The sequence below is a fragment of the Kogia breviceps genome, chromosome 15, assembly GCF_026419965.1.
Source record: "Kogia breviceps isolate mKogBre1 chromosome 15, mKogBre1 haplotype 1, whole genome shotgun sequence".
Classification (NCBI taxonomy): Eukaryota; Metazoa; Chordata; class Mammalia; order Artiodactyla; family Physeteridae; genus Kogia; species Kogia breviceps.
The window spans coordinates 2,128,030-2,141,626 of record NC_081324.1 but is presented as its reverse complement, the minus strand read 5'-3'; the positions used below and the strand labels follow the sequence as shown (position 1 = coordinate 2,141,626).

General features: G+C 54.4%; 1 protein-coding gene across 8 annotated transcripts in view; it reads right to left on the bottom strand.

Moving 5' to 3' along the window:
- The window catches only part of MBP (myelin basic protein), a 111,994-nt gene that overhangs the window by 91,207 nt on the left and 7,190 nt on the right, over nt 1–13,597 (bottom strand). The gene's annotated exons all lie outside the window — the stretch shown is intronic.

The following is a 13,597-nucleotide window of genomic DNA, read 5'->3' as shown; positions in this document are numbered from 1 at the left end:
GAGGTGGCCTAACCATACCTTCTAGAACAATCAACGGTAAGACAGAGACGCCTGTGGATCTGCACCAGCCAGAAAGGGCTGCTTTAACCTCTGAGCCGAGGGGAACCTGGAGAGTTTGACTGATCCAGGGAGTGAGACAGGGTGGTGTCCCTGGAATGGAATAACTGAACAAGGTAATGCAACAGGAGACGGTGAACATTGCAAAGGGGAACCCTCATTTCCTTCCTGGGAGCCACTAAATGCGAGACAGAAAGAACCTGCTGCTGAGCTGCTGAAGGGTACTATCTCCCCACCCCCCAGACCAGCCAGGGAACCCACAACTGGCGGCCGATCGCTTCCTCCGGGCCGCCCTTCCGTGGCGGGCATGGTTTGTCACGGGCCGTGGGCCCCGCCCATCCTCCGCGCAGAGACCAAACTGATGCCACCAGCCCTAAAAGGCGGGCGGGGGTAGCACAGAGCTGGAAGGACAGATGGTGTGCCTCTGCTTCTTTGACCTTTAAACAAAACACAGAGCGCAAATGTGAAAGAGCAAGGAACTCGCATGGAAGATAAAACAAGGACCTGGGAGACAAGGATGAGGCTAAATGATCAGCAACCTCCTTCTGCTTCTCTCGCTCCTCCTGCTCCCCCACCGGCCCCTTTTCTTCGGCCTCCTTCTCTCTCCGCCAGGGCCCAAGCGATTACGCCTGGTTTCTGTAGACAATCATTTTTATTTCTCAGGTCCAAAACATTCTTGTAACACTCTGTGCTCAGAACATAGTAAACAGCTACCAACATCACCAAAGCAACCACCCCCAAAATAAACACACACACACACGCATGTGCACAAGACGAAAAGAAAGACCATTTTACGACTGGAACGGGGTGGGAAGCTTAAGAAGTCACACTGAGTTTCAGGAACGCATGTGACAGCGGACCTCGGAGACCCTCAGGCTCTCCCCCAACCCCCTGCCGCCCTCTGGCTTACAGCACACAGACCACGCACGTCACACGCCACAGTTCACCGGTCGGTCGATACGGCAATCTCGACATTGAACCTGAAGAAAGAGTCTGCTTTCCCGTCCCACCCAATGTACCTCACAGACCTTATCACCATTCTCTGAAAGCAAACCACCCCTTCCCCATGTGAGGACACAGTGCAGAGATGCTGGCTGGGATCCAGGAACTGCGTTCCCACCAGACACGGAATCTGCCGGCACCTGATCTTGGACCCGCACCTCCAGAGCCGTGAGAAATGAATGTCTGTTGTTTACACGGCCCCGGCCTGTGGTGTCCTGTTACAGCAGCCTGAGTGGACTAAGATAGCTCATAACGTGCTGAGAAGGACGGGGCAGAAGTTCACTTCAGAAGTCTATGTCTATCCTAGAAAAAGCTTCTCCAAGACAATGAGGTGGGATCTGGCCCCTCAACAGTCCTCAGGACCCCAGACTGCGCTGGTGTCCTGGCGGCGTTTACAAACAGACCCAAACACCCAATCTGGACTCACATGGAAAGTGTCAGAAGAAATCGGCCTCTAGATTTTGGGGGACGGGAATTTTTGCTTTGGGTTATCACATAATATTCATAAGCTAGTTATCACCATCCTTTGTTTTCCCCAGGCGTATCAGATTTACAGTGCAGAAGAACGCTGCCTTAAAGTTATCAAAAATCATTCAGAAAGAAAATTACAGAACTGCAGACGGATGGAGTTGGTTGGAGTCTGACTGTGGTCCCTTGAGCCTGGTCCTCGGGGCATCGGCTGGCTTTGTAGATAAAGCCATTACCAAAATGAGCAGCAAATGACGTTCTGGAGTTCCGGCTCCTAGTGTTGCTATAACATCGCCTCTCTCAATTACAACAAAGCGTTTCCTTGAAGGAAAGAAGCAGATCAAACAGTAGTTCATTACTGCTTAAGTCAGATTAACTTTTAGAATTTCTTGTTAATACATTCACACAAGTCTACAATTTAGGTAGCATGTTATAGCTCTTGAAAGGAGAGAGGAAGTTCTCCGGGTAAAAACAGAAGGTCCCGGGAAGCTGGGGCGCTGGGTAACCCTGGCCCGCCAGGCCTGCAGTCACATGGAGACAGGCTTCCTGATGCTCGGACGCAGGGCACCCCCTTCCCTCGCCAGGTGGGCCACCTGGCAAGAGCCCAGTCCTGGTGGCCTAACTCAGTCATGGGCATGAAGGCTGGGTCCCACCGGCCACGCCCTGCACACGCCGCCCACCGGGAGGCCCAGCAGTCAGGGCCTTCGGAGAGAAAGTCCCAGAGCTCGGGTCCCAGCGGTGCCGAGGGCAAGCCCCTTCCTGTCATCTCTCTCCCGCTGGCTCTGAGGTTTCGGCCAATGTTAATCCCAGGAGGGGTTGTGAAAATGACTGGTTAATATTTTATTAACCGCCTGCAATGGGGGTCACGTGTGCCACTATTACAGGTCCCCGTGTGCCCACAACCAGGACACTGTCGCTGGTAGCAGAGGAAACGCGAGCATTGGGGGCCAGTGATCGGAGGGCAGAAGGCGTGTTGAACTCCGTGTATTTTAATCCACCTCCAGAGCTGCTCACACGTTCCCTGGCGTCAGGCATGCCGGCTCCTGAGAGCTGTGCTCGGGGAAGGAACGCATTGGCTCAGACTACAGGTTGGCATGTGGCCTGCGGCCAAAAGAGCTACAGCCTGAGTCTTGACTAAAATGATCCTGATCTGCCTGAAAACACAGAGGACATCTGACTCCTGGAATTGTTGATCTCAACTCTCCAACTTCAGATCACCACAGGAGAGGGGCCATCTCCCATCTGGCACCATTTTCTCAGGTGACCTCCTTCCAGAACCTTCCGGGTGCTGATCAGGGAAAACAACGCATGCGTGGTCACCCCCCCGCATCATGGTGCCCCGAGGCACAGGGCTCAGAGCTGATCTAACAGGTCCTGCATCGTCACATGGGCGTGTGACATTGCAGAAGATGCAGGATGGGAGCAGGCGACAATGACAGCTAAAGCAAAGGGAGGGAGACACGTCCCAAGAGAGCACCACTCGATGGAAAGGGCTCGACTGGAGGCCTCAGAGGGTGGCCAGTGTGACGGTCCTTCCTCCGCGCCAGGCGGGACGTGACCTTTTCAGAAGTCCAGCCTCCTAGCCCGCCCCCGCCAGGCTGAGGTGGGTGCTGTTAGGATGCTCGTTGTTTTACAGTCAGTGAAACTCGGGAGGTTCAGAAAGACTGGGCAACACAAGTTCACAGTCACTGGTTCAAGGTCGGCCACGAGCTGACCCGGTGACCTGGGCAGGGCACTTAATTTCTCCAGAAGAAGGACTCCGGATGCATTCAGTCTTGGATTTGTTAAGGAACAGAGCTGCATGGAAAGGATAGAGGGGCAGCAGCTTCTTTATTTCACACGTCTTAATGTACTTCCTGATGCCCCGAAAGACACTAACAGGACTGCACGGAGTCTTTGAACCTCATTCCCTCTGATGTGGAAACCACCGCAGAGCAACGGTAAACAATGGTGCATTATAGGGATGCATCGTAACGTTAAACCTCTTTTCAATAGGAAAACAACAAACATCACAGAGCACAGCGTGTGTGATGAACACGAGGCTGCCGGCAAGCTTGCAGTCTGGCCCTGAACTTTCCACCTGGCTTCTGCAGACTTTTTAGTCTCCCAGTGGTCTCTTGAAGGCCTAAAATAGGTCAGTACCCGTTCAGAAGGCAAGGCTTTACTGCCACAAGGTGGAGACCTCATGATTTTATTTCCCCATCAAAATCAAGATTATCAAAAAAAAAAAAATTATCCAGAATGCCTTTTATAGGAAATAAATGAAAACATCTGGCGGAGAATATTCACAATATTGTGCTTATCGGATAAACTGTGACCGCGCTGAAACTATAATAAAGTGTCCTCATCACTCATACTCCCCCCAAAGCATGGCATCTGTGGATAAACAACTTCTTACTTGATGCTTAGGGGTGGTAACATTCAAAGACAGTGCAGGACCGACTTAAAGGACCAAAAAGGGTGATGGAAGTGGGGCATTCGGGCAGGAAGGCTGAGTCCTGGTCTCCCCTGCCACAGGCAGCCGGGCGGCCCTGGACGGCTCACCGGCGCTGCCGTCCTCCTGGGGAAGCGAGGGGCCTGGGGCGGGGCCGGGGGTGGCTGCACCTACTGCTACAGGGATGCTGTGGGTGCCTCACACCTGTAACCCCGGGAGCTTAAGAGACGCTGCCGCACCGCATCGTGTCAGACACGCGGACATCTGGGTTCCCGAAGCTGGGGTCCGGATCCAAACAAGACAGGACCAGACGCGTTACCTGATGCGGCGCGCGCAGGGGAGGAGCTGGGTTCCAGCACGCACAACGTGCACTGATGCAACCACGCACACACGCACGCATGCACGCACACACACACGCACACACGCACACACACCCGTCTTCTGCGTCCACACCCTCCTGGAAGAGACTCTCCTCCCGGAGAGAAGCCTCCTCTAAGCTGGCACCCTCTGTCCCCACCCTTCTCGGAGGGGGAGGGGGTGAGGACCGTCAGAGCAGGTTGGTCCCCAGAGGCCCGTCCTCAGGGCAGCACATGTCACCAGCGCACACTGGGTCAGGAGAGGCCCCCGAAGTGGGGGGAGCAAAATCCACCGAGCACGCCGCCTGCCTGGGGCCCCTGGCCCTGCGGCCCTGCTCTGTCCCCACCCCCGAGAGGAGCGGGGGCTGGGGGGGGGACCTGCAGGAACTCAGAGAAGTTGTCCGGCTCACCCCAGCCTCCCCTCGACCTTGCAGGGTCTCTCCTGCAGCCCTGAGAACACTGCCCCCCGCCCCGGGCAGGGCCCGACCCTCGCTGCGCCCGGTCCTGAGCCACCCTCTCCGCAATCCCCTCCCCCGCTGGAACTGCCGTCCCGCGGAGCGCGCCGGGGATGAAGGCACCACAGGTGGGGCCCGTGACTCGTCCACCGCTGTGTCCCCAGCACCCACCCCACTGACTGGTGCGTAGTAGGTGCTCAGTAAACACCCGTGAAGCGAATGGGAGAAGCAGAATAAAGTCCCGAAGTCATTCCCTCCCCCGCAAGCCGCGTGTGCCCAGACACACACGCACACGCACGGAGCACACGTGGGGTTGAGACCACCAGACCGACCCCTGGATCGAGGCGTCCCCTCCGACCAGAGCCAGGTATGCACCGGGGAGGTGGCGTGGCGGTCAGGACCGGTGTAAGAGGAGAGCGCAGGGGCTGAGGGGGCCGAGGGCCTCTCCAGGGGCCGGGGCCCCAGGGAACAGAGGCCCTTCGCAGAAGGAACCAAGGACACCACAAAAGGGAAGTGCAGGGCTTCCCTGGTGGCGCAGTGGTTGAGAGTCCGCCTGCCGATGCAGGAGACACGGGTTCGTGCCCTGGTCCGGGAGGATCCCACATGCCGCAGAGCGGCTAAGCCCGTGAGCCACGGCCGCTGCGCCTGCGCGTCCGGAGCCTGTGCTCCGCAACGGGAGAGGCCACAACAGTGAGAGGCCCGCATACCGCAAAAAAAAAAAAAAAAAAAAAAAAAAAAAGGGAAGTGCAGGGCTTCCCTGGTGGCGCAGTGGTTGAGGGTCCGCCTGCTGACGCGGGGGACGCGGGTTCGTGCCCCGGTCCGGGAGGATCCCACGTGCCGCGGAGCGGCTGGGCCCGTGAGCCGTGGCTGCTGAGCCTGCGCGTCCGGAGTCTGTGCTCCGCAACGGGAGAGGCCACAACAGTGAGAGGCCTGCGTTGGGTGCAGAGCTGGGAGGGCGGCGGACAGGGGCTGCCCCGCCTTCCCTCACTTTGGGCTGAAGCCTCCAAGGCCAGGAGCCCAGGAGAGCAGCACACAGACAGGAGGGTGGGACGCCCGAGCGCCAGACACCAGAACCGGCCCTGAGGAGGCTGGACCAGCAGCCTTCGCTGCACGCACCCCATCCCCCCCCCCCACCCCCCCCCCGCCAAGGGCACCCGCCGTTAAGGGCAAATGCAGACCCTCCCTGGGCGGCCAGGGGATCCGTCGTGAAGGCAGGAAGACCTGTGATCAAACGAGCAAGGATCTGCGCTCAGCACATGAGTGACCAGTTACAACAAGCCTGAGTTAAAATACGTGGAGACAAGGCACGTATGGATAGATGCGTGCGGCAGCGGGGGAGGGCGGCTCTTAATGAATTAATTACCTTTTCAAAGCGCTGATTTCGAATTACACTCGAATGCAAGCTGCGTCCAAAGGCTGGAATAGAAACCTCTGAACCCAGGGTGGCATCTGGTGCAGCGCCTGGCCCTTCGGTTACCCTGGTTACCAGCCAGGGCAGCAGTGCAGACAGGCTATAGGCACGGGGTCTCCACAGACAGCCAGGCCCCCGCTGTGCAGAGACCTCGGCCTGGTGTTTTTTTCTTTCTTTCATGAAGCCCACGGGCACCAACTTGGGTCTGGGCTCCGCCTGCTTTGAGGGATGAATGAACAGCCCCTGCCTCTTTCCTCTCTGCGTTTCTATACCAGCCTTCCCGGGGTCTCCATCACGTACCCTAGAACATCTGTAATTAGTCACGAAACTCACACAAGCTCTGTGCAGAAAACTCCAGAGAGAGTGTCTGGGAAGGTTAATCTAAGAAAAAGACAGGGAAATAGTGGGACCTGAACCACCCTTCAGAGCCCCACTGGATCACGGGTGTTACGGTAACTAAGGGCAGCTCCTTGGAAAGAGGTCAGGAGCAAACTCTGTATTGAGTCCAGGGAACATTTTTCAAACTCTTCTTCAGCACAAGTCATGAAAGCAAATGAAGTTAAGTCTCAGAGATTTCGGACTCTGTGAAGATTGTACCACATGAGCCCACACAGAAACGACACCTGGGACCTTTTCTACCTTCGTGAACAAATGTGGTTTTTAAAAAAGGGGTGTGAGGGCTTCCCTGGTGGCACAGTGGTTAAGAATCCGCCTGCCAATGGGCTTCCCTGGTGGCGCAGTGGTTGAGAATCCGCCTGCCGATGCAGGGGACACGGGTTCGTGCCCCGGTCTGAGAAGATCCCACATGCCACGGAGCAACTAAGCCTGTGTGCCACAGCTACTGAGCCTGCGCTCTAGAGCCCCTGAGCCACAACTACTGAGCCCGCGCGCCTAGAGCCCGTGCTCCACGACAAGAGAAGCCACCGCAATGAGAAGCCCACACACCGCAACGAAGAGAAGCCCCCGCTTGCTGCAACTAGAGAAAGCCTGAACACAGCAAGGAAGACCCAAGCAACCAAAAATAAATAAATTTTTTTTAAAAAGGGTGTGAAAATTTGTCCAGGTTTTAATCTACCTTCACATTAAAATTTACTTTAATTTCCCATCCCACATTTTATTTTGGTGTTGCTAATTCTATGTAAAAAATATCTCTGTAAATAGTGTTAGGACTATTATGTAATGTGGCTTTAAACACGGCATTTCACTGCCTTTTCAGAAAGGCTGTCTGCCAGGTCAGCACCTCTATGTCCCCCTTCCTTTCACATAACAATTTCCAAATAACGTCTGAAATGAATAAGGCTAGCTTTTTTTTTTTTTTTTTTTTTTTTTTTTTTTTTGCCGAACCACACAGCATGAGGGAGCTTAGTTCCCCAATTGGGGAACAAACCCAGGCTCCTTGAAGTGGAAGGGTGGAGTCTCAACCACCGGACCACCAAGGAAATCCCAGGCTAGCTTTTAATATCTGGCTTAAAGCCTTCTCTCCTAAAAATAAGTCTTGACATACAGAGATAATGACGGAATAAAAGAATCATTGTCTGCCTTTTAAAAGGGACAGCACCTTCCGTAGAGCTGTATAAAATGATGCATCGAAGGTAGAGATGCATTAGGCCTGACTCTGAAATATAATTTATCCTCCTTCTATTTCTAGGGAGACAACGGCAGCTGGGGATTGCAGCTCATAAATCCCTGGTCTCAGCTAGTCCGAGGCGATCACGTTTTCAGACATCCGAAAGAACCAGAATAAAAACAACCAAAGCACACCCTGCCCTCCTACCACACCAAGAGAAACCTAGCTCCTAACATACGAGAGTCATTTTCGTTTATTTTATTAAGTTCCTGCTTTATCTGGTCTTGTAAGGCAACACAGAGAGCTGAATAAATCATGTCCCATGTTCTCCTGGTTGCTGAAGGACGGACGTGGGCAAGCGACTTCGGCAAAATTCAGACTCTCACGTGTGCATCAGCCGGATGGCGGTGATTAGGGTCAGTGGAAGCCGCCACCCGGGGACGCAACACACACCACCCCGAGCGCCACACAGATGACGTGAGGCGAGGAAAACGTATTTACCTGTCCCAGAACGTAAGTGCGGAATGGAACATTTAACCCCTTATAAACTAAACGTGATCAGAACCCGAGAACAGAGCTGCTGCTGTGAAAAGCCGTGTGGGGAAGGCGGGCATCCTGGAAACGGTGAGGGAACAGCCCTGGAAGAGCCGTGCATCCTCTCCCTAACCCCAGCCAGGAATTCCGGGAAGAGCCCAGAGAATTCCCAGACAGGCGGCAGGGGAGGCCCGGGGCTGCTGGGAGATTAGAAGCAGCTACTGAGTCCCCTCCCCTCGGCCGGCACAGCCTCCTCATCGGGAAACCTGAGTTTTGCTTATACCTCTTGCAGTGTGTTGAGCAAATGCGGGGCCTTGGGAACCCTATCTGTGGACCCCTGAGCTCCCCACTACCGCTATACGGCGCTTTCAGGGCCCCAGACGCGTCTGTTGTATGTGGGTGCACAGGAAAGGCGGGTGTGACCTTCTGCCTATCCCAGAGAATGAGAATTTTACAGCATCAATTGTGCGTTTGCTCTATTTGGGAAGCCTGCCACACAGCTCTGTACTTTTTTTGCTTTCAAAGCAAGTTTAAGCAAAAATGTTAGGTTCCAACTAACCAAGAACCAGGATGGAGACAACGCATATCCCTAAATATTCCTTGTCAGATATGCTAGCGCTCACAGGCAGGAAAGAGAATGTCGTCCTCTAAATGGGGTATCAAAAACAAATGATAAAAAACAAAAAAAACAAATGATAATACAGAATGAAGTAAGTCACAAAGAGAAAAACAAGTACCGTATGGCCCCTGAGCCACAACTACCGCGCCTGCGCTCTAGAGCCCTCGAGCCACAACTACTGAGCCCGCGAGCCACAGCTACTGAAGCCCGCGTGCCTAGAGCCCGTGCTCCGCAACAAGAGAAGCCACAGCGATGAGGAGCCCGCGCACCGCGACCAAGAGTAGCCCCCGCTCGCCGCAACTGGAGAAAACCCGCGAGCAGCAACGAAAACCCAACACAGCCAATCATAAAAATTAACTAATTAATTTAAAAATAAAAATAATTTTAAAATAAGAACATATCATCAGTATAGAACGTTATTTTCCATGAGTCATTCTTCAAACATAAAGTCAGTTTATCAGTGAAATATAACTTCTTGATCGTGTTAAAGCGGATGTTTGTGAGCGCGTGCAGGCGCGTTCAGGTAAATGTGTGTCACCAAGACCCACGTCAGGCACTCCTCACCCATTTCTGTCTTTCAGTGAGCAGTGGTCCTCATCACGTGGAGCTCATTAGATGACACATTCGTGGGCCTGGGCCCCGAGGCTGTGGTGTGGCGTCCAGAGCCCGGGCCTAGGACTCTGCATTTAATGAGAATCCTGGACAACATGCAGGCAGGGGGCTGGCAGACCGCCGGGGGCTCGTTAGGCGTCATCCTGGTCCACAGCCCATGGAAGGCTCGGGGCCAGGCGCTGGCCACGGCACACACTTTGCTGGGGCGCTGGGTATCCTGCCCCCCAGCCGTCGACACTGATTCGGGCAGGTACCCAATCAGACTCCGGACGGAGGTGAGCGCCGCCTGAGCGTTCCTTCCTCGCTGGTTAGTCTGGCGGCTGGTGTAGGCGAGGCCGTGCATCTGCCCACCTTTACTGGAGGAACGTTCTCGCACCTGGCTTTTTGCTCCTGCCCGCAGGGCTGCGGCGACAGAGGCTGCTAGCTGCAGGGGCGGGCGGGTCGGATGCGGCCTGGGGGGAGAGCCTCTGTCGCCCGACACTCGTGGGCGCTGCTATCAGTGGTGAACAAGGCCAGCACAAGCCCTCTCTTTACTCAAAACATCGAGGATGGGGCGCCCCGGCTCCCCACCCTCTGACAAAATTCAAACCCCCACCTGCTTCCACCCTGCCGCCCCCAGGTCCCATGAAACAAAGGGAAATCTGACTGCAGGAGTCACTCTCTGGAATAAACGTTTCAGAAAACCAAATGACAGCGAGGCATGTCACCCTAGGGGCTCTGCCCGCCTCTCCAGCCATGACTCATAGGAAGCCTCACTGCAGCCGGGGAGCCGCTGGTCACGGGGCCGGGCAGACGCCGGGGGTCTCTGAGCTGGGCTGCAGCCCTCACCGGCGGGGACCCTGGGCCGCCACGGAACCCGCAGCACGCAGATGTCGCCTGCAGGGCGCGGGGCACGGCCTGGCACCCCCTGGGGGTCGCTCAGAGCTGCCGTCAGGGTGGTCAGCACTGAATGCTGGCCACCGATTAGAGCAAAACCTGATGTAAAAGGCAACCAAGTCAACTCACTTTCAGAATAAGCATCAATGCCAGGCACTGTTTTCTAGATGGTTTTAACAGGGGGGAGGTACAAACCAAACCCAAGCCTAACTACTGTGTAACCAGAATCAGCGTGATGCTAAAAACCAGTGTGTTCAGTAAAACATACTGAACGGCTCTTGCAACTCTGTGCATTTCAAAATTTACGTCACAGACCAAGGAGAACAACTGCCGAGGAGCTCTGAGCAGAAACTCATTTCCTGTAAAAAGCTGCGGTTTGGGGCCTCAGAGAAGCTCCCTCACACCCTGGAGGGCGTCACCGCCCTGGTCACCAGCTGTAAGCCACTGACCCCTTTTCAAAACCAGCATCAGTTTTGATGTGTGGCATCACATCACCACTAAGAGAAACGCCGTTCTTGCATCTTTTCATACCAATTCTTTCCTTTAAAAAGGAGCTCATTTCAAAACAAAAGCCCCTGGGGCTTCCCTGGTGGCGCAGTGCTTAAGAATCCGCCTGCCAATGCAGGGGACGCGGGTTCCAGCCCTGGTCCGGGAAGATCCCACATGCCGCGGAGCAACTAAGCCTGTGCGCCACAACTACTGAGCACGTGCTCCACAACTACTGAGCCCGCGAGCCACAACTACTGAAGCCCACGCGCCTAGAGCCCGTGCTCCGCAACAAGAGAAGCCACCGCAATGAGAAGCCCGCGCACCGCAACGAAGAGTAGCCCCCGCTCGCCGCAACTAGAGAAAAGCCCGCATTCAGCAACGAGGACCCAGTGCAGCCAAAAATAAAAATAATAATAATAATAATAATAAAAGAAAGCCCCTGGTTTCTGACTGGTCCCCAGCACTCACGACCAGCTTGGGGACAAGGCCTGGGGCTGGCTGGGGCCCAACGTCCCCCCACCCTTGGGACGCTGACTCGAGACAGTGCAGGCTGACACGGGTGCGGGACGACTGAGTTTGGAAATGTGCTCTGAGAGCTCAGGAGCACAGGGTGGGCCTCGCTGGCCGTCACACGTGCCGCTGGACAGGGCAGAGGACGCCCTGGGCTTCACACGAACCCCCAGATCTGCTGAGTGCTGAGAACTCACGTTTCCTCGCCTGTGACAGGGTGAGGATGTCCTTCCATTCAGAGGGTTGCTGGGGAACAGACCTCACCTGGCTCCCCAGCGTTTGGGCAGGAGGGCCTCCACCTTCTGGACAGACCGTCTTACCCCAGGATGCGGACAGGGCCTGCCCAGACGTGATCGCTGCATTTATTCTGTGTCCTTTTAGAAAATGAGTCTGTCTGCAAACAGACTCACAGACAGAAAACAAACTTACAGTTACCAAAGGGGAAAGAGGGTGGTGGGGAGATAAATTAGGAGTTTAGGATGAGCAGATACCCATGACTATCTAAAACAGGTAAACAACAAGGCCCTACTGTGTAGCACAGGGAACTCTACTCAATATTTTTTTTTTTTTTTTTGCGGTACGCGGGCCTCTCACTGCCGTGGCCTCTCCCATTGCGGAGCACAGGCTCCGGACGCGCAGGCTCAGCGGCCACGGCTCACGGGCCCAGCCGCTCCGCGGCATGTGGGATCCTCCCAGACCGGGGCACGAACCCGCGTCCCCTGCATCGGCAGGCGGACTCCCAACCACTGCGCCACCAGGGAAGCCCAATATTTTTTAATAACCTATAAGGGAAAAGAATCTGAAAAAGAATATATCTATATATGTATAACTGAATCACTTTTCTGTGCACCAGAAACTAACACAACACTGTAAATCAACTCTACTTCAATTTTAAAAAAAGAAAGAAACTGAAAACCATAAAGAGAGAAAGAAAGAAAATACGTCTGTCTGAGTGGTGGGAGAGATTAGTTAGGCTTCTTAGTGGGTTTTAGATACATCATTATATATATATATGTATACATATATGCATGTTTGAAACAACAGACACACCACATGGAAATAAACTCTTGGGTTGAGAAGTTCAGAGGATTAAACCCTCAGGCATAATTACATTCGGCGGAGGAGGGGTAGTTCTCACTGTACAAGATGCTGCCCTAACATGCAGGGCTGTCAACCCCACACCAGCCGACACGTGCGGACTCCAGCCATGAGCACGTGTGTGTGTGTGTGTGTGTGTGTGTGTGTGTATGTGTGTGTGTGTGTGTGAGTGAGTGTGTCGAGGTGACCACCTTCCAGGCCCTCAGCTGCCTCCGGGACCCGTCTTTCCACGCTCTGTATATTAATCTCTAATATAGAACGAAGCATGAAATTTGGTTAATCGCTTACTGTGCATAAAACCTCATTTTCCTTCTCTTACCTTGGAAAAAGGGTGAGCTGAATGTTAATCCCCTCCCTCTTAAAGAAAGTGAAATAATTCTCCAGGAAATCAGTTACAGACCTTTCCTTGGCCACCACAGCGTCCTTGCACTTCCCTGTGGCCGGTGGCCCCTGCAGACCAGTCGCTGGCCTGCAGACATTGGTGCCGACACTGCGAGTCTGGAGGGGGTGAGTGGAAGGGAGCAGAGGCCCCCCTGGGCCGGGGGGGCTGTCCGGTGCCCACAGGAGAGGGACCTGTGGACTTGCGGACGTGTCCAGGGCCAGCTCTCCCACCGGGCGGAGGAGTGAGAAGGGAGGCCCTGGTTTGCTGACCTCTATTGAAAACACGCTGGATGGTACTTAGAAGCCAAACTTACGCACATGAGGGACTAAGGAAAAATTCAGGCAGCAAAGAAGGAAAACCAGCTGGGTCCCAATGCGCTCGTGCCCCCTCACGTCCTTCATGTTTATGCAGATGTAAATGGTTCTTAAGAGAAAGACAGCGGACCCGCAAGTTGAATTCACAGGCTGAGTGCAGGGCCAGGAGCGGCGCCCACCTACCCCTGCCACCCCCCCGAAATCTCAGCCCTCGGCTGGTTCACAGGGCACAGCCCTTCTTCTAAGATCATCCTACTTAACTCCACTTCTCGTTTTCCTTGTTTGTACCCCGTTTACAAATGATAATGGGGACAAGAGAAGTTCCCCAACTCTTTTTCTTTGCTCTTGCTTTTACCTAATTTTAGTAACTTCACCCCAACCTACTTCCAGGTCTTCTTTGAGGCTATTAAGCT